The following is a 21,708-nucleotide window of genomic DNA, read 5'->3' as shown; positions in this document are numbered from 1 at the left end:
AATAGAAAGAAAAATACACAAACTGCTTACATCTGTTAAAAATAGACACTGTAAAATAGATAAAGTGGCAACACCTGGTATGCTATCTGTGAAGCTGCCACGTGACCCGAGTTTATGAGTGATTCATTCGGCCATACTTGGCCGGCTGGGACCTGAAGACCCACGTCTCTTGGGGTGGGCAGGCAAACTTCAACTTCCACAACGCAGAATCACTTAAATACATTAATTGGTCAAGACTTGCGAGCGCAGCTGCGATGTTACAGCCTCTTAAAGCGGCACGTGCCCTCCCTCCAGGTGACCCGCACAGCTGGAAGGTGCTGACGCGGGTAGGAACCAAAGTTCAAAGGACAGTAAGAGGCTTTCACTTGTCGACCTTTGGAGCCCTGGAAGTGCTTGGTGGTGTGTAATCTCTGGTTCATACAGGCGCTCGCTGGGAGGCCGGAGTACTCGCCTGGCCGCAGGGCAACCCTCAAGACGCCCCCAGTTTTCCATGCCATCTTGGCAGTGAGGAGGTCGTAGATTTCCTCACAGCCGCCCTCCCCCTTCGCTTTTCTCCCTCAGTGTGAGCTCTGAGGAGCACCGCCGTTCGGTGTCGAAGGACCCTTTGGGTGCTGAGGTGAGTGCGCCCTGTGTGGCCCTGAACATCGCGTCAGCGTCCAACCTCAGGCTCCTGTTTTTGGGAGGGTGGCCTGGGTCCAGTCACGTTGACGTTTATTGGGGTGATCCGTTTTTAAGGTTAATGGGGAAAGGTGCAGCCGAAAAAAATATGCACTTGCTTCTGAGGTGGCCGAAGATTTCCAAAATATTCCATTCCGGGGACAGAGGCGGCTTTAGGGCCTTTCAACTTTTTTCATATAAAAGAGGCCTGGGGGGCTGGGCAGTAACTGCTCCCATATTTCCAGTCTAATAACATGGCACTATATATCTTACATATTACTTTTTGGTCTGGGGTTTACCGTATGGCTTTGCAGCGCTTGACTTGCGACCTTCGTTTGCTGGGGCCCGCCAGTCTCTTCAATTGTGGGAAAACGGAAGTGTTAAAGCCCGGTTGCCTTTCAACACTGGTTGCTTCACGTCAGCCACTTGCTTACAAACAAGCATTCATAGCTATTCAGCGGGCCGTATAGTGATCATTGGTGTTTATTACCATCTATTCCATTCTAATGCATGCCCACCAAGGCTGCCCCAGAGTGCTTTCTGCTCCAAACGGGGGGAGGGGAGGGGGCAACAATCATTTTTAAATGCCCCCCAAATCTTCAGCCGGGCTTGTGCGAGAGACTAGTAGTCCAGCCTTGGTTTTAATTTAGCATTTTGGCACTTGTAGTCCTGGGCGTATTAGGTGGAAAACCAGGCAGTTACAGTTAAAACCCCACTAAACTGACTCACCCTCCAATTATTCCTACATCACTTATGAAGCCACACATAAGCATCTCAGTTAATTGTGTTTAGCCATCCCTCCCTCACATCTCCCTAGGAAAGTGAAATATTTTTCCCATTGTTGCTGTTTAAAAATGAGTCCCTTTTCCCTCTCTTTAGAAAGTCACATCTAGGTGTTTGTGCGCCCCCCCCTCGTTTTGTGTGAACCCTCCTCTTTGTTGCTCCCCGTGGTGCTCGGCCTTTAGCTGTGCTTCTTTCTGCCCTCACGCTCCCTTTTGCTCCTCGCACCCTCTTTGGTGCTCTCAATCTCTCCCATCTTCTCAAACTTCTACTCTCTCCGATCCTATCCCTCTCACTAAGTCTGGTAGGAAAAGGTTCAAGAGGGACACCCTGGTCTCCAACCCTGGCTTCCTTATCGTGGATACCCACATCAGCGCCTCCTCCAGACAGACCCAAACCAACATCCTTTGTCGTTCCCTCTCCAGACCTATGGACCGCTTATATGGTCTTGGCTCGCTCTCCTATCTCGTCCTCTCCCGTTATTGGTGGAAATCTGTCAGAGGTCCTCCTCGCCTCTTTCCACTCCTCCAAGACCATCATTAATGTCTATCTGAATGGTACTGTCTCGGTGCAGGGCCCTAAACCCAGTCTCCTCCTTTTTGATGTGCGTCTTATCAACTTTCTTTCTTCTCCCGCTACTCCTACTAGCACCTCTCTGGCTCCTCTGCTACCTCCTTTTTGGCTACTGTGCCACCTCATGCTACCATCCATGCCCACTCTACCACTTGTGCTGGGAGTACCTGTACCCCACCCTGAAAGTCTCTCAAATGTGGCAAACTGTTGCACGTTGCCACTCTCAACTCTTGCTCTGCTGTCAAACACATGACATCTGCCATCATCACCTCCTCGAAGAACTTGACCTGGATGTCCTCGCTCTCACTGAGACATGGTCCACGACCAGCTTTGTCACAAGTTTTGACACCCTCCTGCCTGGTGGTTACACAATCCTGTCCGGGCCCAGAACCAACCAACCCAGAGGTGGAGTGGCCTTGAACTTTCCTGAGTATTTCCCTGCTTCTGTCATTCCTACAGAGTCCTACTCCTCCTCTGAATGCCTGGTCTGCTGGCTCTCTATCTCTCTCTCCTGGCCTCTCTCTGACTGTGGCCACCATCTTCCTCTGAGTGGGCTGACCTCTGCTTGCCTCTACCTCTCACTTTCTCCTCGTAGACCTCTTTCAATTATCGTGGCGTGGGCGGACCCACGCAGGCGCTTCCCCATCCTAAAGGATGATGTGCACCAGACCCACCAATCAATACTTAGCTTACATAAACTCACAACTCCTCCCACCGCCCCGTCTGCCTCACAAAATCCAACATCACACCGCTCCTCCTCCTGCCTCTCACCCCGTCACCTCCGAGCAAAGTCCTCCCACTCAGTTCAGCCACACCCAGCGCAGTCAACCGAACCCTCATCAATTCTCTCTCCAACATGTCTCTCACACCTAAGCAAAAAATGTCCTACAGTCTCCGGCACCCCACACATCGCACAGTCCCTCGACTCCCGCTTCCCCACTCGAAACAGGGCATGTCGGGCTGAATGACTATCTTCAACCGATTCAGCATCACCTCCTCCCCCCTCCTCCATTCCAGACTCCCCGCATCCACCTTCACCGACACTTTTCCACGAACACCAAACATCCACCTGCCCTTCACCCCACTCACCCACCTCTCCTGCCACTCATCCAGGACCCGTTTTACCATCACAGCTTTCACCTCATCCACACTCAAAGGCAACCTCACATCAACTGCTCCCCTCCTCATACCCTCACCCGCCGCCAGATCCACCAACTCATTACCCAAAATGCCACTGTGACTGGGGACCCACGCCAACTCCAAATCCATTCCCCCACGCACACACTGATCAATCTTCCTCCTGATATCCAAAATCACATCCTTCCTATCCCCATCCCCTGCCACAATCGCCTGCAACCCACTCAATGAATCTGAGAACACCACCACCTTCTCATACCCTAACTCGCACACCCTATCAATCGCCAATGCAATCGCCACCAACTCAGCTGTACAAATAGACACATCATTCGTCAGTCACCCCACTTTATACTCCCCGGTGTTTTCCAAATAATACGCCATACCCACTCTCCCAGACACAGGATCTTTCCAACCGTCCGTGAACACCTTGCATCCTTCCTTCCCTGCCACATACGCCTGACCCAAAGCCTTGATCTCACCCCGCAAACCTCGCTTCTTTGACACCACACTCGCCAACTCTAAACACACCTTTGGAGACCCCATCATCCACATCGGCCATCTCACCAAATCCATACCCGTCACAGCCAACAACTCGCCTACACCCCACTTCACCCCTTTCTCCCACATATGAAATCCCAAAGTGCCCCCCTTCCTCCTCCACCGGTCCCTATAGTAGTCAAACCTCCAATTATACTTCAAGCATTCACGCACCGGATGAGTCACATTGCACTTCACCCACCACCTCATATTCCACGCATCCCTCCTCAACCCCAACGACATCTCCCCCACAAATACCTGCACCGCATTCAATGCCGAGAACCTCATCACACCCGAACACACCCTCAATGCCCTCGTCTGCACCCTATCCAACCGCAACTTCTGACTCGCTGAGAAACCCACTGCCACCTGACATCCAAAATCCATCACACTCAAAATCAACCCCTTATACAACATTCGTAAACACTTCTGCTGCGCACCCCTCTTTCCCAGACACCGCCCGCAACAAATTCAACCTACGTTTACACTTATCTACCACACCATCCACCTACAAATTCCAGTTCAACTTCCTATCCAGAATCACCCCCAAGTACCGAAACTCTTCTACGCTCTTCACCCTCACACCTTTCAAGTCCAAGTCCAACTCCTGCTGCACCCTTTTCCTCGAGAAAACCATACTTACACTTTTATCCACAGACACCGAAAAGCCCCATTTCCCACACCACTCCTCCATACGCACTATCGCAGCTTGCAGCCGACTCTGCACCAACAACAATCTCTGCCCTCTTACCCATACCACACCATCATCTGCAAAGAAATCCACCTGACACCCGATACCTGCCAAAGCCCGAATCAACCCATCCGCCATCACATTAAACAGCATCGCACTAATCACACTCCCTTGCGGCGTCCCATTCTCCATCTTCCAAACCTCAGACAGCACCCCCCTCACTCTCACCTGAAAGGTCCTATCGGCCAAAAACGCCCTAATCCACCGAAACATCCTCCCTTTCACACCCATCTCCAACAGTCTCACCAACAACCCATTCTTCCACACCATATCATACGCCTTCTCCAAATCCAAAAAGAACGCTCCCACCAACTCCCCATCACACAAAACCTCCTCCACACCAGTCACCAACCTTACTAACGGATCAGCCACCGACCGATTCCTCCTAAACCCACTCTGGAAATCACTCAATCGCCCATTCGACTCCAAATAAAACCCCAATCGCTCAACCACCATCTGTTCCATACACATCACAACAGTCAGCGCAATCGGCCTATACGACTTACATTCTGTTGGAACCTTGCCACCCTTCAAAATCGCCACCACAATCGCTCTCTTCCACAACTTCGGCAAAACTCCACTCTTCCAGATCTCATTGAACAGCGCCAATACCTCCAACTTACATTCCACTGGCAACTGCTCCAAAAATACATACATGACCCCATCCACCCCTGGGCTAGACCACTTCCCCTTCCGAATCGCCCCATCCAACTCCACCATAGAAAACGGAACCTCGTACTGTTCCTCCCAAGGCCCAACATCCGCCAACAACTCCCCCATCTCCTCCTCAACCACACCCATACCTAGCCTCACCGCTTCTGGAAAATTCCCTGAACTGTGCACCTCCGCAAAATACTCCCCCCTACAAATTCGCCTTCTCCCCTACAAATTCGCCTTCTCCCCTTCCTCACTGACCACCTCTTCCCCTTTCAACAACACAGACATACCACCCTGCGGCCTCATCAATCCGGACATCCGCTTGAACTGTTTCCAAACCTCACCCACACCAGAATCACTCCCCAGGGACCCACAATAGCCCCTCCAATGTCCTCGCTTTCTTTCCCTAATCACCCTCTGCACCACCGCCTTAGCCTTCTTTATATGCCACCAGATCCACCAACATTCCCGTTCTCACTGTCCTCACCCTAGCCTTCTTCCGTGCCGCCACTGCTCTTGAACATTCCACCAACCACCAAGGAACCTCGATCTTTCCACCCTTCCCCATCTCAATCTCCGGAATTGCTGCCACAGACGCTGCTCTCATTCCCTGCACCAGATTCTCATTCCATTCTTCCACCCCCATACTCCTTCCCCATGGAACAATCAAATCCCGACACACTCCCTTATACACCTCCCAATCAGCCTTCCTAAAATTTAACCGAATCCCAGACATAAGTGGCCTGATCCCTACCTCACCCCTCAGTCACCAAAATAGCAGAATGATCGCTCCCCATGTCCCCATCCTCACGCACCTCCCAATCACATTCACCCGCAATTGCAGCAGTCACCCAGGTCAAATCCAAGCACGACAACTTCCCAGTCCTCGCATCCAACCGCGTACCCGAACCATCATTCAGCAATACCAGACTCAATTCATCCGCCATGTCCTCCAACAGTTCCCCATTCGTATCTGTCCGATCACTACCCCACAACGTGTTGGCACTGTTAAAATCACCACACAAAACACAAGGTCCCACATGTCCCTTATCACTCCAGACAGCACACCCACTTCCACCACCTCACACGGATTATAATAATTCAGAATCCCCGCCCCACTGGCCTCTACTGCTCCATCCACCACAATCTCTCTTGCAACCAACCCCTTTCGAACTGCTAGAACCACACCTCCTCCTCTCCCCTCCATCCTATCCTTACGAAACAATCAAAACCCGGAATCACAAACCTCAGATCACCCCTTAACCACGTCTCCTGAATACAAACCACGTCAACATTCAATTCCCCACACAACACCGCTTTCAACTCCTGACCATTCCTCAACAAACTCCTTCCACTGCAAAATCCTCATGCCGGCACCCCACTCTGCTTCCGCACTTTAGCAACCATCCTAAACACATCCTGTTCTGCCACATCTCCAACACTCAAAAACCTCCTCCCCGCTTCCACCACTCCTTTTGTAAGATCCGACACACTGATAGACACATTCCCCTGGACCAGCTCCAGCACACTCACTATGAAGCACATAAGCTCAGTTTTCGGAACAATCACCATTTCTTCACCTTTCACCTCACCCACCACTTTCTTCCTTCCCACAGCCTCATCCACCACGGGCTCTTTCGCACTCGCCTCACTCACTACCCGTGCCGGTTTCACCTTTGCTACAGCCTCCGCATAAGGCAAACCTTCCGCCGCCATCACCTGCACTACCTCTCTCGCCACCCTGTGACTCTCACACCCTGTATATGCGGTAGAATGCCCCCACCCCACAATTCACACACTTCTCCGGGGTCTCCACCTTGCATTCCTTAATATCATGATCTCCACCGCACCTCCCACGGTGTCTCTCATTCCTGCATACTCTCGCCACATGTCCAAACTGTTGACATTTATAACATCTTAAGGGCAACGCTACATAAACCTTCACATGGAACCTCTGATATCCCAACTCCACCACTTCCGGACACTCCGTCCTCGCAAACCTCACTGCCACAGTCGTAGACACCACATCCCCATGTGCATCTCTCCTCCCCAACCTCCATGCTTCCACCACCCCCACATCCGCCATTTCCTTTTCCACCTCAGACATATTCAGACACTGGCGCTCCATACAGCACCCCCTTACACGACACACCACTTTGATCAATCACTCGCACCGCATGCCTACCCTGACAACGCACCTCCAGAATCTTAGCCTTGCTACCAGCATCCGTCACCTCCACCAACAACCGGCCCCCAGCCACCACTAACACCCGAGTAACATCCCCCACAGCCGCATCCACCCATCTAGCAATTTCCAACGGATTCACCCCCAGAAACGTCTTCTCTAGACTCTCAGGCTTCAACACCACATTCCACACACTGTCACCCTGCATCTTCTCCTCCCCAGACCCACCGCTCTCTGAGGCTTCCAGCCCTTTCAAAACGCGCTTTTCCTGGATTACCGACCCAGTGTTGTTCCAGGCCAGCCCCACTTCATCATCCCTCGGGGATCTGCTGCGATCCTGTCCCCCACTCTCCTCCTTTCCTCCTTCCCTCCTTCCACAGATGTAGATTTTATAGTCATCGTCCTCCCCCCTCTTCACCCCCTCCTCCACCTCCTTTTTCTTTCCTTTCTCCTTACCTCCTCTTTAGAGCTCCTTCACCCCCAGCCCCAGCCTTGAGAGTCTGCTCCACCTCCTCGAGCCCAGCACCCTCGACCCAGTCACCGCTCCGCCCTGCCTGAGTCCGCCCACTGTTCTCATCTGCAGCCTGACTCTGTTCGCATGATGATGACGTCCGCAAGCAGCCCCAATCGCGTCGTCTCAAGACTCTCAGGACCCTCGGAAACAAAACAGTGGGAGGAGGAGGCACGGACCGGGTCACCGGGCCTTTCACTTCTGGAGGAGCCCTGAGTGAGCACTTGCAGACCGCGCCACAGCCTGGTTTGTCTCCTCGTAGACCTCAACATCCACATGGGTGCTTCTAATCTGTCCACTGGGCTCTTCTGCAAACCTCTGCATCTCTCTCTCTTTCACATTCTATCCTCTGGCCCAATGCACTCTGCTGGGCGAACCCTGGATGTTCTCATCTCCTCCGACATACTCCTCTCTTGGACTTTCTGCTTTCCTCTCACTTGAAACTCTGTCCCTCAGGCAAAGCCCAGCACAGCACTGCCACCCATCTTCTCGGTCATTCGGCCCATGAAGCGTGTGTCAGTGAATGCCTTTGCTCCTCCTACCCCTGCAGCTGACTCGAGCTCTGACAGAGCCCTCTCTAACTTTCATCTTTCTATCTCCAACAATCTGGACATCCTTGCCCCTGTCATGAGAATTCGTCTGAAGCCTACCTCCAAGTGCAACTCTTGGTATGACTCTGACCTTGCCACCCTGAAACTCAAGTGCAGGGTGGGTGAGAGAACGTGGAGGGCTTCAGGCACGTCTCTGACAAACTGGCTGCTGCCTGCTCCAAAGGCAATACAAACTCTCTGTCCTGTCTGAAGAGTCTACATCCAATCCCGTATCTCTGCAGCCTCCGACAACATGGACACACTCTTTAACATCTGCAAGGAGCTGGCCAATCCTTCTACAGTCTCCTCCTTTCCTGTTCCGTCTCAGGCCCTCTGTATGGCTCTGGCTGCTCACTTCACCACTAAAACTCAGGACACCCTGTCCTCGCTCTCCTCTTTCTCTCCCTCTACCTCCCTTGGGCCCCCTCTGGCCGACTCACCCAATCCTCTTCCTTTCTCCTCTTTCTCACTGAGAACACCTGATGATGATGTTTCAAGAAAAGTCTGATCTATGAAAGTGTTATCCAAACAGGTGCTACCCTGCTCCTCAAGGACCACATTGACACCCTTGCTCCAGCCTTGGCCAATTTCTGCAACTTTCTCCACTGGATCTTCCCCCCCCCTCTCTCCTCAAGAACTCCCTTGTGTACCCCCTCCTTAAAAAGCCTTCTGCCGATCCTACCTGTCTGGGAAACTATCACCCGATCTATATCACTCCTTTCCTGGGCAAACTCCTGGAAAAGCTGGCCATCTCCCAGCTTACTTTCAACACTGAATCTGTTGGTTGTCTCCATGCCATGACCATCAGTCTGGCTTCAGAGCAGCCAGAGGCACGGAAACTGCTCTCCTTAACACCCGTGAAGATTTGCCCTGTAATCATCGGTCCTCATCCTTGACATTTCCTCTGCTTATGACAGTCTATCGCACCATCTTGATCAATGAGCTCTGTGAGAACCTGGGCATCGCGGATCCGGCCCTGGAGTAGTTGACCTCCTGCCTCCTGGACCGACCCGCCCAGGTCCATCTTCGGTTCTTTCTCTCCACCACCTTTCTCTCCACATGTGGTGTTCCCCAGGGCTCTATCCTCTCACCCTGGCTCTTCAATGTCTACTTAGCCCCTTTGGCCCACCTGATCTGTAACTTCACCTCTAACTTTCAGTGTTATGCAGATGAAACTCGGCTCTTTCAGGCCCCCTCTCATCTCTCTCATTTCTGACTGTCTACCTGCGATTCAGGATTGTTGCGCCTCCAACAATCTCTGCCTTAATGCCAGTAAGACAGAGATGCTTCTCATTAAGACCCCTGCTCCCGCTTTCCCTCTCACTCTGGCTGCCCTTCTTGGGCCCTCTTACGTCGCCTTCCTGTGAGGCAAAAAACCTTCATGTCATCTAAGACTCCACTCTCCCCTTCTCTCCTCACATCAGACCTTGCCAAGAAGGCCCACTATCAGCTGCACCTCCTTGGAGGTATTCCTTTTCTCACTTTCCCGCAGAAGCCTCTTTCTCGCTGTCTCCAGAACCCTGGTTTCTCTCTAGGCTGGACTACTGTAACAGCTTCTTTCTTGATCTGCCTTCCTCTACTATGCGCCCTAACAACTAATCCAGAACAGGACTGACTTATCCTTCTCCTCAAGCCCAGGGATTATATCTCTCCAGCCCTGTAGTTTCTCCACTGGCTCCCGGTGGCTGCAAGGATCAAATTCAAGACCCTCTGCAATGTCCACAAGGCTTTCTGGGGCCTGGGCCCGCACTACCTCCAACTCTCTCTTCCAAAATACCTTCCTTCTCGAGCCCTTCGCTCAGCCACCTCCAACTCTGAGGGTCAGACGCTTCTCCAGGCAGAGAGCGGGGGTGGGGGGTGGTAGATCTCTCTCCTCTGCAGGTGCCTACTTACCCAGAGCCGCGCTTCACTTACTCAGTACATTCTGCCCTGATTGCACTTTTGCATTGGTGCACTTGCACAATCTGAATGACACATGGCCTAGTAGGATCATCTGTCTTCTCTGTCTCCCCCTGACCCCCTCTTTTCTTGTTGCGCATAGAAATACTTCAGTACAGACGCGTGTTAAATGGCATATGTTAACCGGGATGGGGGTAGCGCCTCCGTATGGAATGGGGACATGTATGCGCTTACCACCCTCAAAGTGAGGCCCGGTCGAGAGGTATGCTACACGCTGGGCTTTTAAGCATGACGTTTGTACAGGGTAGTACCATGGAACTTTCTTGAAAAAAATCTGTCTTTCACACCCCCTCCCTTTCCTGTCGTAAGAGAATATGCTTCTGATGTGTGTTTGTGGGTGTTGACTATGCTCGTGGGTGTTATCGTGCATTTCTCCGTTTATTGGACTTGAGGTTGCAGGGGCAATTCTTTTGTTTTGGGGGAGAGTGCAGAAAAACTTTAAAGCGGTGTAGTATTTTAAAAAAAAATCTTTTAATTGTTTCATAAGTGCAATGAATGATAATTTAAATCCTTCCCAGCTACAGGAGGGGTCATCAGGCGAATGTTTGCCAATTTCCTATGTACTTTACTCTTTATACTGCTTACAAGTGCATTTTAGCTGGGAAGGAGAACCGGTGCCCTGAATGTTGCATGTATTTCGGCAGCAGGCACATATACCCTAGGTGCTAACTTATTCAATGCAAACATCTGACATCCAAGGAACCAACAAGTTTTTATTGTAGTGTTAGTTAATAGATGGGCCTTCACACTATATAAAAATTCTTAAACTTCATTTAAGTAAATAATTGCAACTGCTAGGATATTAAGAATTCAAATATGGATTAAATACTACATTTTAAAAACTAATTTTTGCTGATAAAATTACCTCTCTTCAATGTACACCCACAATTTCCTCAGAGCAAGAATGTGTAGGATTTGGCGCCCTGCAATATAGCAAGACCAAAATTGATCATTTTTTTTGGTTTGGCCAAATTTCCCCAGATATTTAACTTGCTGATCTTCCAATCCGTTTATATTTGCGTTAATAGATGTACGCTTTCTTGCTTGGTGCGGAATATACCAAAAACCTGGTCTGAGGGTTTACCTAATCTTGTTTCTCTGACGCCCAAGGAAGGTAAAGCATTTAGACGTAACTATGAAAACCAACTACAATAATTGGGAGCGTGAAACTGGAATTTAAATGCCCCAGGTCCATTATCTAATTGCACATCACCCACTCTGGTTAGCTTTTTGTTTGTTTTTTCCTTCAGTACAACATAGTCCTGATTTCAATCTATCTTATTTGTGCACAAAATGTCACCAATTTGTTTGCTATATCGCTGTTCCTTCCATTTTTCGTAATTACCCAGAACGCCAAGTACTTAATCATCCGAGGATTTACATATTGTCAAATATAAGGTGCTCCTTCTTATAGCTGATACAATGAAGGTACCACATCTCCAGACAGATTCATTGGATCCCGGGTACATATAGGGCACCACAGTTTACTTTCCAAAGTTTACTTTCCAATCTATCTAACCATATGGTGGAAACATCTAAAAAATAAAATCAGTAAGCTTCCCATCCATAGTTTTTATTTTCAAGCATTATATTAACCCCACATCTAAGACCACCAGTTAAAATTATAAAGCTATTGTAGAGCAGACTTTTAAATGTGTTCTCTCAATTTTATTTTAATTTCTCCCACTACGAAACACCACACCCAAATACACAAAGCTCTCAACTTGCTCTATACAGATGTCATCAAGTGATCCTTTTCTCAATATTCATCTTGAGATGGCTAGTCTGAGGCTATTGTAAAATGTCTGCGATCTTTTGAGACCAATCTACGAGCAAAGGCCAGAAGAACTCTCTGCAGCTCTCCGGCGATTACCAGTATTTCAAGGTAAGTGGCCCACTTGTAGAAGGATGAGCGTACTTTCCATCGCCCCCGCTGATACTAGTAAATCAGTTCACCCTCTCCCATCTGTCAGACTAGCATGCCTAAGAACACGTACCTGCCCCACGAATCAAAAATCACGTCCCTCGATCCGAGATATGCACTTTTGTGTTCGAGATTCACCTCTGCTTTTGTAGGCCACTGTTCTACCCTAGTTACTGGGCACCTGCCCCTGTCCCTACAGAGCCCCGATAGTCATGATCCTGCCAAACTAATCATGCACCAAAGCGGTAGCGGCACCAACATGCTCCGTTGCATCTGGGAAAACGTATAGCCGCTGGGAGTCTCCCATGGCTGCCCTTAGCCAAGATTATAACAAGAAAACTGCTCCTTATGAGCATAGGGTCGCCTTGCCAATTATGTCCCATGTAACCCGGGCTAACCGTAAGCCAATCCTGCCCACTCTTGTATCACCGATCTCTGCGGAACCGTATGATGTTGAATATAGTATCCTGTTGCTTTTTGTATTGCCTCGCTACAGTCCTGCTGACTTTGGCCCCACCATCTCAGTATTGGACAGCCGGTGTGCCGCGCCACTGGCAGATTCCAGCCTAAAGATGCACAACACTGAAATTCCTATCTCTATGCCCACTATGTGTACAACCCACCCACCCGTGCACAATGTGCCAGATGATGTGAATGATCAGATTACAATGCCTAAGATTCATATGCCTGTCTATGATACTGCTAAGGTACGTGTTATGGCTGACTTGCCAATGCCTGATAATGATGTACGTGTACTTATCGCTGCTATTGTTGATCTACCTGAGCCTATTATTCACGGCTTTGCCAACACAACTAAAAATAGCATTCTGCAGTATGTGCCTTCAGATAACACTGTTAATGCTGAACTAGGGAAACCTACTATTGATGTGCTGGCTATAAAAGAGGATCTGGCTGATGTGTCTGCACCTGCAATTGTTAATGCCGACTCGCAGCACCCAAATGTTGTTTGTTCTAATCTGCATGCACCCACTTCCTTGGTAACCGACTTGCCCTTGCCCTTTAGTGATTGGAGGACTAACTCTTTAACAGTTCTATTCCTAGTATCCCCTACCCAGCCACTCCCAATGCCTCTTACCTGTGCCCTTAAGAATGCCTTTCAGTTCCTGCCCATGCATTGGATATTCATGACCTTTTTAGCAGCAACATTGACCTTCTGGCTATTACTTAAACCTGGCTCACCCTAGCCTCGGGCCCAGCCCTGGCCCTCGCCATCCCACCAGGCTAGTCTTATTTTTAGACATATTCGGTCCATACAGGAAGGGGGAGGGGTGGCTCCGATTGCTAAAGAATCCATCCCTATTGGAAGAGTGGTTGGGGACCTTGGTCACAGTGACTATCTTCATCTAATCAACCTATCACCTAATTGTAACATTGCCCTCCACATTGTATACCGTCCACCAGGGCCCGCGTCAGAATTCCATGAGGCATTGATCCACACGTTGTCGGATAACTTGAAAAATCCTCCCGAGCCATGCTCCTGGGTGATTTTAACCTAGGTCTCAATGACCAGAAGAACCCCCAGGCAACCTCCTTGAACAAAGCCTTGTCCACCTTAGGGTTCCTTCAGGTTGTCTCTGAACCTACACATTCTAAAGGTCACACCCTTGATGGGTTTCCCATCATAATTTCCCCCTCAGGTTTAAGGTTACATCCCCTGTTCCTTGGTCAGATCATCACGCTGTTCACTTTGGACTTCCCATTATGAAGGGATCTGGTAAGCCTCAGAATCCCCTTCCACCAGCACTTACGAGAAGTTCCAGTGTGCTCACCAAGGATACGCTTACCCCCTACCTTAAGTGCTGGCCCTTCAGTCCCCTTTCTCCAGTGACCCTGAAATCCTTGCCAAGGCATTCAAAGACCTCACGTCAGCAGTTGATGCCATTGCCCCACTCACTCAACGGGATGCCAAGCGCCCAAAACATTCGAATGCCTGGTTTTCACAAGAACTCACTTGACCTTCGCTAAAGAAAAGAACGCTTTCCAATTGGAAAGCTAACCCAAATGACTCCTCCAACGCAGCTTTTCAGACAATTTCCAATGAATATAAAATAGCCATTGTCCAAGCAAAAGCTTCCTCGTTTTAACACTAGGATAGCGAACACTAAATCTGGGACCGAGACATTTTTGCTATCTTCTGGGAGCTAGAGATGCAGACTCCACCCCCCACCCACACCCACCTTCTATTCCCAAAAATGAAGACTTGTGTAAAAAGATACAAAAGGCCATGCTTGACAAACTTAACACCTTACAAGATAAAATCATTGCCAATCAACAGGCTCTCGGCCACCAAATCTCTGAAGCGCAAGGAAGGGCTGCTGGAGACCCTCCCACCTTCTCCTTCAGGGAAGTGAGTGAACAGGAAGTCTGCACTCTCCTAAATCCATTAAACCATCCGTCTGCAAAGGGCATGCTTGCCCGCCGCAACTCATTAAAGATTGCCCCGTCCCTAACCCTGTTCATTACAGCCTTTAGTAAGGCTTCTTTCCAGTCAGTCTATGTCCCTACTGGTCTCAAGAAAGCATGGGTTTGACCCCTCTGTCCCTGGGAACTACAAGCCCATCACCAGGGTCCCCTTCCTATTAAACATTCTCAACAAAGCAGCCTATATGCAAGTGCAGACATTCTTTGAGGAGAATAATCTGCTTGGGCTCAGGCAATTTGGATTCTGTCCAGGACACGGAACAGAAACAGCACTCTTAGACTTAAAGAACCAATTGGACGATTTCAGGGACGCTGGCAATCCCACTCTTCTTTGGCTCCTTGACTTATCTGCAGCATTTGACCTGGTGGATCATAATACCCTTTGCCACCATCTCTCATCCACTGTTAACTTCTCCCCTAATGCTATTGCTTGGATCACGTCGTTCCTTGAACAAAGAGTTATGAAAATCTTCTCTGACTCAGCCTGCGCCTTTCCAAGTAACATCAAATGTGGAGTCCCACAGGGCCCCTGCATATCTCCCACCCTTTACAACCTGTTTACAAGGCCATTGTTCCTTATCTTGGACACCTTGGGCATCACATACACCAATTCTGCTGATGACGAACAGGTCATCATCCCCCTGAATGGTGACTGAGGCTGACATAACAACCCTAAAGTCCACATACTCCACCATCCAAACCTGGATGGCAGAAAACTGGTTATGCCTGAACGGGGGAAAAAATGAACTTCTGCTTGTGGGTTCACCTGCCACCCTTAGGAAACGTGACAAAAAAATATAACTCATTCACTATTGACAATACTCCAATCCCTGTATCGCAAACTGTCAAGACCCTGGGAGTCTCGATTCGGGCAAGCCAATGCCATTGCATTGACCTCAGCCTACCACTCCAAATTGATCAATGTAGCCAGACCCTTCCTGTCGGCACAGAACTGTCTCACAATTGCAAGAGCACTAATTGGGTCGCGGCTGGATTACTGTAATGCCCTCTTTATTGGGACATCAGTTAAAAAAAAAATCTCTTAACTCCAGACTGTCCAGAATAATGCCCTACGGGCTGCCACCGGTATTTCTAGGAGGGAGCACATCTCTGAAACTAGGATGCAGGTCCATTGGCTTCCTGTGAAAGAAAGGATAGTTTACAAAACTCTTGCATTAACGCACAAATGCGTTCATAACCTGGCACCCCTTTTCCTGTCAGAGTTGTCAAGCCCATGCCAGAGAGACCCATAAGATCTGCCTACACAACAGGATCTCTATTCCCAAAACACAGAGGCTGCGGGCGGGCAGGTCCAGTTTTCCGGTCCTGGCAGCAACTCGCTGGAACGCTCTGCCACCCCACTTGTGTATTGAATCACATTTAACCTTCAGGTGAGCTCTGAAAACTAGGCCGTTTATCTAAACGGCCTTAGGCACCACTACATCGGGTCTAGCCACCTTGACTGGGTGAGGGACAAGTCAGCGTAACCTTGACTAAAGTAATCTGTATCGAAGTAACTTAAGGTGTGGACTGTATCTAAGTAACATCAATGTAACTACCATGACTGGTGTCACGCTCACTGTAACCATGAGCAAAGTAACCTGATTGTAACTAAGACTATTTCATGCAAGCGCCTCGATGCCCCTGGGCTGTTAGTGTGCTTTATAAATCCTAAATAAACAAATGTACAATCCCTAAATCTAGGATCATTGGTACAACCCATCCAAGGGATAGCTCAGCGGCAAGCTGCTCGTCTTTGAAGCAAGACGACAAGAAGCAACACAGGTTCGATCCCCGGGTCCCTGCTTGGAAACCTCTGGGTATTTAAGCGCATTATAAATACGCAACTAAGACAAACAATTCCTCAAACAGCGCCTCGATGCCCGTGGGCTGTGTGAGCACTTTAAAAATGCAAAATAAATAAATGACTAGTACCAAGTTTAGGTAAACCTTTTTCTGTGATGATTGCTCCATGACTGCAATGTACACCTTAAATGTAATTGGCTGTAATGCACATTCTTGTTGTAGTCTTATAAAACATTAATCTGGTACTCTCCAGTTGCCTAGTTTCACTATAAAGCTGCATAATCATATGAAGGAGACGGAAGGGTATCCCACCTCCCCCATCTCCCACTCATGGGCTCAATTTGCTCCAAAGGGACCATCTGGCGAATTCATCAAACGTTGCAACAATCAATGCCATGGATAAGGGGGGGGGGACTTGGGCAAGCTTGGCCCTACGTTTTAAGACTTATTTGATAGGTGATTTATACCCAGAGGTTTCTAAGCGCGGACCAGGGATCGAACCTGTGTTGCTCCGGGTCGTCTTGCTTCCAAGGTGAGCATGTTGCCCCTGAGCTATCCTCCTGAGACAGCGTAAGCAAGTTATGCCCAGTAGCAGAGTCTCTGCGAGAGCCAGGCTGAAAAGGGCTTAGAATAAGAAGCTTCTTGGATCTTCCTGTTTGAGCAATTGCTGAGGTAATATGTTGGCAAAGATTTTACTTTATTCACCAAGCCCTGCCAGAAACCTCGAATTAGTAGCATTCAATCTGGCACCCTTTTCATAAGTGGGATCTTTCCATGAAGTCGGTATGGAGTTGATCTTTGCTTTTTCAGTGAAATGAAAATTGGGTCATACAAGCCCACATTGTCTCCTTAAGCCCTCCATCGGCTATGCCCAGCGCATCTCTGCAGTGCGGACACTGGGGCCGCAACCCGCCTTTACCCTTCCAGTCTCTTTTTTTTTTTTCGTATTTATTTGTTTTTAGTTTTTTTTTAACAAAACAACCGTTATATCATTGCTGTGTCGGTTAAGAAATCTCAGATACCCCCCCTGCCCCCTCCCTCTCAACTTCCCAAGACCACTCCTCTCTGTATTCAGTTTAGTCTGCGCCGGAAAGTCATCATGGGCTGCCTATGTTGTCGTTGGAGGATACCTCCTCTCTCGGATGGAATAGTGTCGCCGTGAGCGCCACCCATTGTTGTAAATCTTCGCTAGTGTCCAGTTTTTGTTCACATTGCGCATTCTCCCAGGCCCCTGTTTCTGCAACCGACCATTTTCGGAGGTCTTCCCACCACAATGTTACGCTGGGGATTTTGGGGCTTTTCCACCCCATGGCAATGCGTCTTTTCGCTAGAATGTACATCAAGTCTTTAAGCTTAATCAGAGGTTTGTTCTTTTTGTTTTTTTGTATCTGCCCAGGAGGCATGCCTTCGGCGACTGTACGTCCAATGCGATGTCTGCCCTGGCTACCCTTGCCCCAATTTGTGTCCAGAAGGATTGTACTGCCTAGCATCCCCAGAATATGTGGGTCAACCCAGCGCGGGGTTCGTTGCATTTGGGGCATTCTGTGATTCTCGCCCCTTTAAATTTGGAGATGACTTCGGGTGTGAGGTATGATCTGTTAATGATGTAAAACTGTACGAGTTGCAATCGGGCGTTCCTGGCGTTCCTGGATACCTTTTTTGTGATAATGCATTATGGTTTCCCATTCTTTGTCTTCAAACTGCTGGCCTAGCTCTAGTTCCCACTTCACTTTGCACTTGAGGTCTTGTTGGGTTGTGCAGCCCAGCAACGTTTCGTAGAGCCTCGAGGTTTCGTGTCCTCCCTCGGCGGCACTCGGCATGCTTTCTATGGCCTCATGCCCGGTGTCGAGGATCTCAGCTTCAGGCCATTGGCTTGTGAGCTGATTTACTACGGCGCTGTGCAGAAGGAACTGCCCTATTGGTAGCCCCGAGGTCTCTTGCCGCTTGGTGAACGTTAGGATGCCCTGGTCATCTACTAGATTTCTCCCCCCCACCACCTCCCAAGGGTAGCAATACCGCAGGGTTCCCATATGTTCCTTATCTCTCTCGGGGCCCCCTGGTCTGGTTGTAATGATTGCTGCTATTGGGATCTGAGGGGAATATGGGTCATTTATTTTTGTGGCCTTGCAGGCTTGTTTCCAAATCTGGGTCCCTAGGTTTGAGTTGTGCTGCTTTGCCCTTGGTGTGATCCAGAATAAGTCTGAGTAGCATGTGGGGGATAGCAGGCTGCAGGAGACTGGTGTCAGTTGAAGTATCGTCAGCCATCCCTTGGATTACGTGTTTCAGTTGGCCTGCTAAGTAGTGAAGTTCGAACTTGGGGATTTTCAGACCTCATTTGTCATATGGTCTCTCTAGTATTTCTAGAGCGACTCTGTGCCTCCCACCTTGCCATAGGAATCTTCTGCAGAGTTTATTTAGGTCCTTGAAGAATTACTGGGGGATGTTGTATGGGACATTGGTGAAGAAGTGTAACAGTCGGGGCAATGCTACCATCTGGAGTAGTCCTGCTCTCCCTGCTACTGAGAGCTGTAATCTACCCCAAAAGTCCATTGATTTTTCCAAGCAATCTTTTGCTCTCTCCGTGTTTAGGGTGTGTTCGGTCTCGGGGTCCTGGTGGATCGAGATGCCCAGGTATTTAAAGGAGGTGGTCTCCCACTTGAAGGACAGGGTTGGGAGGCTTTCTGCACTGGCTTCGCTTAGGGCTGCCAGGGGGTAGAGGCAAGATTTGTCGTGGTTGATTTGTATTCCTGTGTATCTGTGGAACACCTCTAAGGTCTCAAGTATGTATGGTAGTATGTGTTCGGGGTCATTTAGATAAAGGAGCATGTCATCTGCGTACATGGAGACTAGGTGGGTCACCCCGTGTAGCATGGGGGGGAAAGCGGACATCTCTGCTGAGTGCCCCGGTAAAGGCTCCATCTATCGAAAAGATATTGTTGGTGCGTACTCTATCAGTGGGATCCTTGTATGTGAGTTTAATCCACTTTAGGAAGGCCGGCCCTATTCCCATTTTAGTCATGGTGGCATGCAGCCATTTCTACCGGACTGAATCGAATGCCTTAGTGGCGTGCAAGGACGCCACTGCGCATTTTCCCGTTCTTCCGTTAGTGCTGTATATGACGTGGTATAGTTTATGTAGGTTTTCAGTGATGGATCGCCCTGGCACGTACCACGTCTGGTCGTGATGGATCTGCAGCGGGATGGCTTTCCGCAGCCTCCTCGCCAGCAGCGCTCTCGGGATCTTGTTTGCGTTTAGCATAGGGGCCTGTATGAGCCACTCTATGCCGTCCTTGCCAGGTTTTAGTAGTGGGATGATGACGGCTTCTCTCATGGTGTGCTTTGTTATATACTTGGGCTAGTAGTGGGGCTAGCATGTCCTCGTATGTTTTATAGAACTCCCCTGGGAGCCTGTCGGGTCCCGGTGCCTTTCCCGAGGGTAGCGATCTAATGGTGGCCATGACCTCTTCTTGGGTGATGGGCTCGTCCAGGGCCTCAGCCATTTGCTCGTCTAGGTTGGGTAGCCTGAGGATGTCTAGGACATCGTCGATTTCAGTGTCCGTGGGTGATGGAGGGTCGGCGTAGAGGGCTTGATAGAACCCAGTGAATGCCGAGTTTATCTCCGCCTGCGTGTGTGCTACTGTGCCGTCTGCTCTGCAGACTTGGCAGATGGGCTTTCTGGGGACTTCACGTTTATAGAGCCCCACTAATAGCTTAGGGCATGTCTCCTTTCGATATGTTTTGCATGACTGAGTTTCCCCAATTTTTCCCAGTGCACTAAGCAGGCTTGTTTACGTTCCACCACACTTTTTATGTGGCCTGGGTCCAAGGAGGCCCTGGCTTCTAGTTCCCTTAGCTCATCCTCGGCGAGTGCAAGTGAGGACATTATGGACTTCTGGGCCCCTCCAGTGGCAGCAGTCATTTCCCCCCCCTCATTACCAAACCTTTGTGTGTCCCCAAACGAAGCTTGGTGTACTTCACTCACGAATATGCAGTCTATTCGAGTGTGTACGGCGTATGGGGGTGGGTAGTAGGAGTACACTCTTTCCTCGGGGTGTTGCTCTCTCCAAAGGTCTTTTAGTGCGAATTGTTTTAGTGCGTTCAGTATTTTGGCGGGAGGGGAGGGGGAGAGAGGGGCGGGCGTGTTTGCCATCCGATCTGTCATTGCGGGGGACAAGGATACAGTTGTGGTCTCCCTCCCATATCAGGATGCTGTCTCTGTATGGGCCGTGTTGAGTGTAAACGAGCGAAAGAAGACTGTGGCGTCGTGGTTGGGGGCGTAGGTGTTAACCAGGCAAAGTTCCTTCCCTTCAATGGTGGCATGTATCAAGGCCATTCTGCCTTCATCATCCATTTTAGTGTGCATCAGTTTGATGGGGATGGTTGGGGAAATCCAGATTAGGACTCCTCTTGCATACGTTGAGTACCTAGTGCCTATCAATGTTCCCGTCTAAATTTTGGCCAGTGCTGCTAACTTTTGTGCATTCAGGTGAGTCTCCTGTAGGAGGGTGATTCCGACCTTGCTATGCTTCATGTGTATGGATTCGGTGTTGCTTGACATAGCTATTCATTCCCCTGACGTTCCATGACATGATCCTGATTTTGTCAGCCATAAGTTTAGTGTGGCTGAGAATTCAGGGTGGCGCCTGAGGCGATTCGACTTTCAGTTCCAACGGCTTTCGGTGCCTTGGGTGGTCTTAGTTTTTCTCCACATAAAACCCCAACTGAGATCCCGACTTCAGAGTTTCCTTCCCCATAAACTCTGAACTCCCTTGTAACAAAAGAAGTCTAGCGAGGTCCCCCCCACCCGTTCTGACTATCCCGTTTCTACTCCATTTGACCTTTAGGTCTCTTGGTGCCCTACGGGTGGGTTAAGTATACCCAAACTACTTCTGGGGCTAGAACTAAGTCCGCTTCAGCTGCTGTCGCTTAAGAAGCAGTTCATCTCCAGTGTGGCTCCTGTTAGGATCAGTCTTGCTGCGTCTGGGTGTAGTGCAATGTTCTGTGGGTTCCTTGCCTGGAAGCTGTGCGAGGGCTGCCTCTTAAGGTGCAATTCGTCGTGGTTTGCGTTGTTTCTCTTCAAGGTCAGGGATCTACTCGCTGACTTCCGTTGGCGTGTCGAACAGGTAAGCTTTGTTGTTGTGCAGTACTTTCAGCCTTGCTGGATAGAGAAGCATGTAGCGCAGGCCAGTGTTTTTCAAT

The 21,708-nt window shown here is 49.5% G+C and overlaps 1 protein-coding gene across 1 annotated transcript in view; it reads left to right on the top strand.

Annotated features, from left to right (window-relative positions):
- The first annotated feature begins 297 nt into the window (after positions 1–297).
- Positions 298–21,708, top strand: part of LOC138528535 (folate receptor alpha-like) — a 121,054-nt gene continuing 99,643 nt past the window's right edge. Inside the window, exon 1 of the mRNA XM_069640292.1 lies at positions 298–616. The gene's annotated coding sequence lies outside the window, so the exon portion shown is untranslated. The remainder of the gene's footprint in view (positions 617–21,708) is intronic.

Source organism: Ambystoma mexicanum, chromosome 7q (assembly GCF_040938575.1).
Source record: "Ambystoma mexicanum isolate Mex_15411 chromosome 7q, UKY_AmexF1_1, whole genome shotgun sequence".
NCBI lineage: Eukaryota > Metazoa > Chordata > Amphibia > Caudata > Ambystomatidae > Ambystoma > Ambystoma mexicanum.
This window is presented reverse-complemented; position numbering and strand designations above follow the sequence as displayed.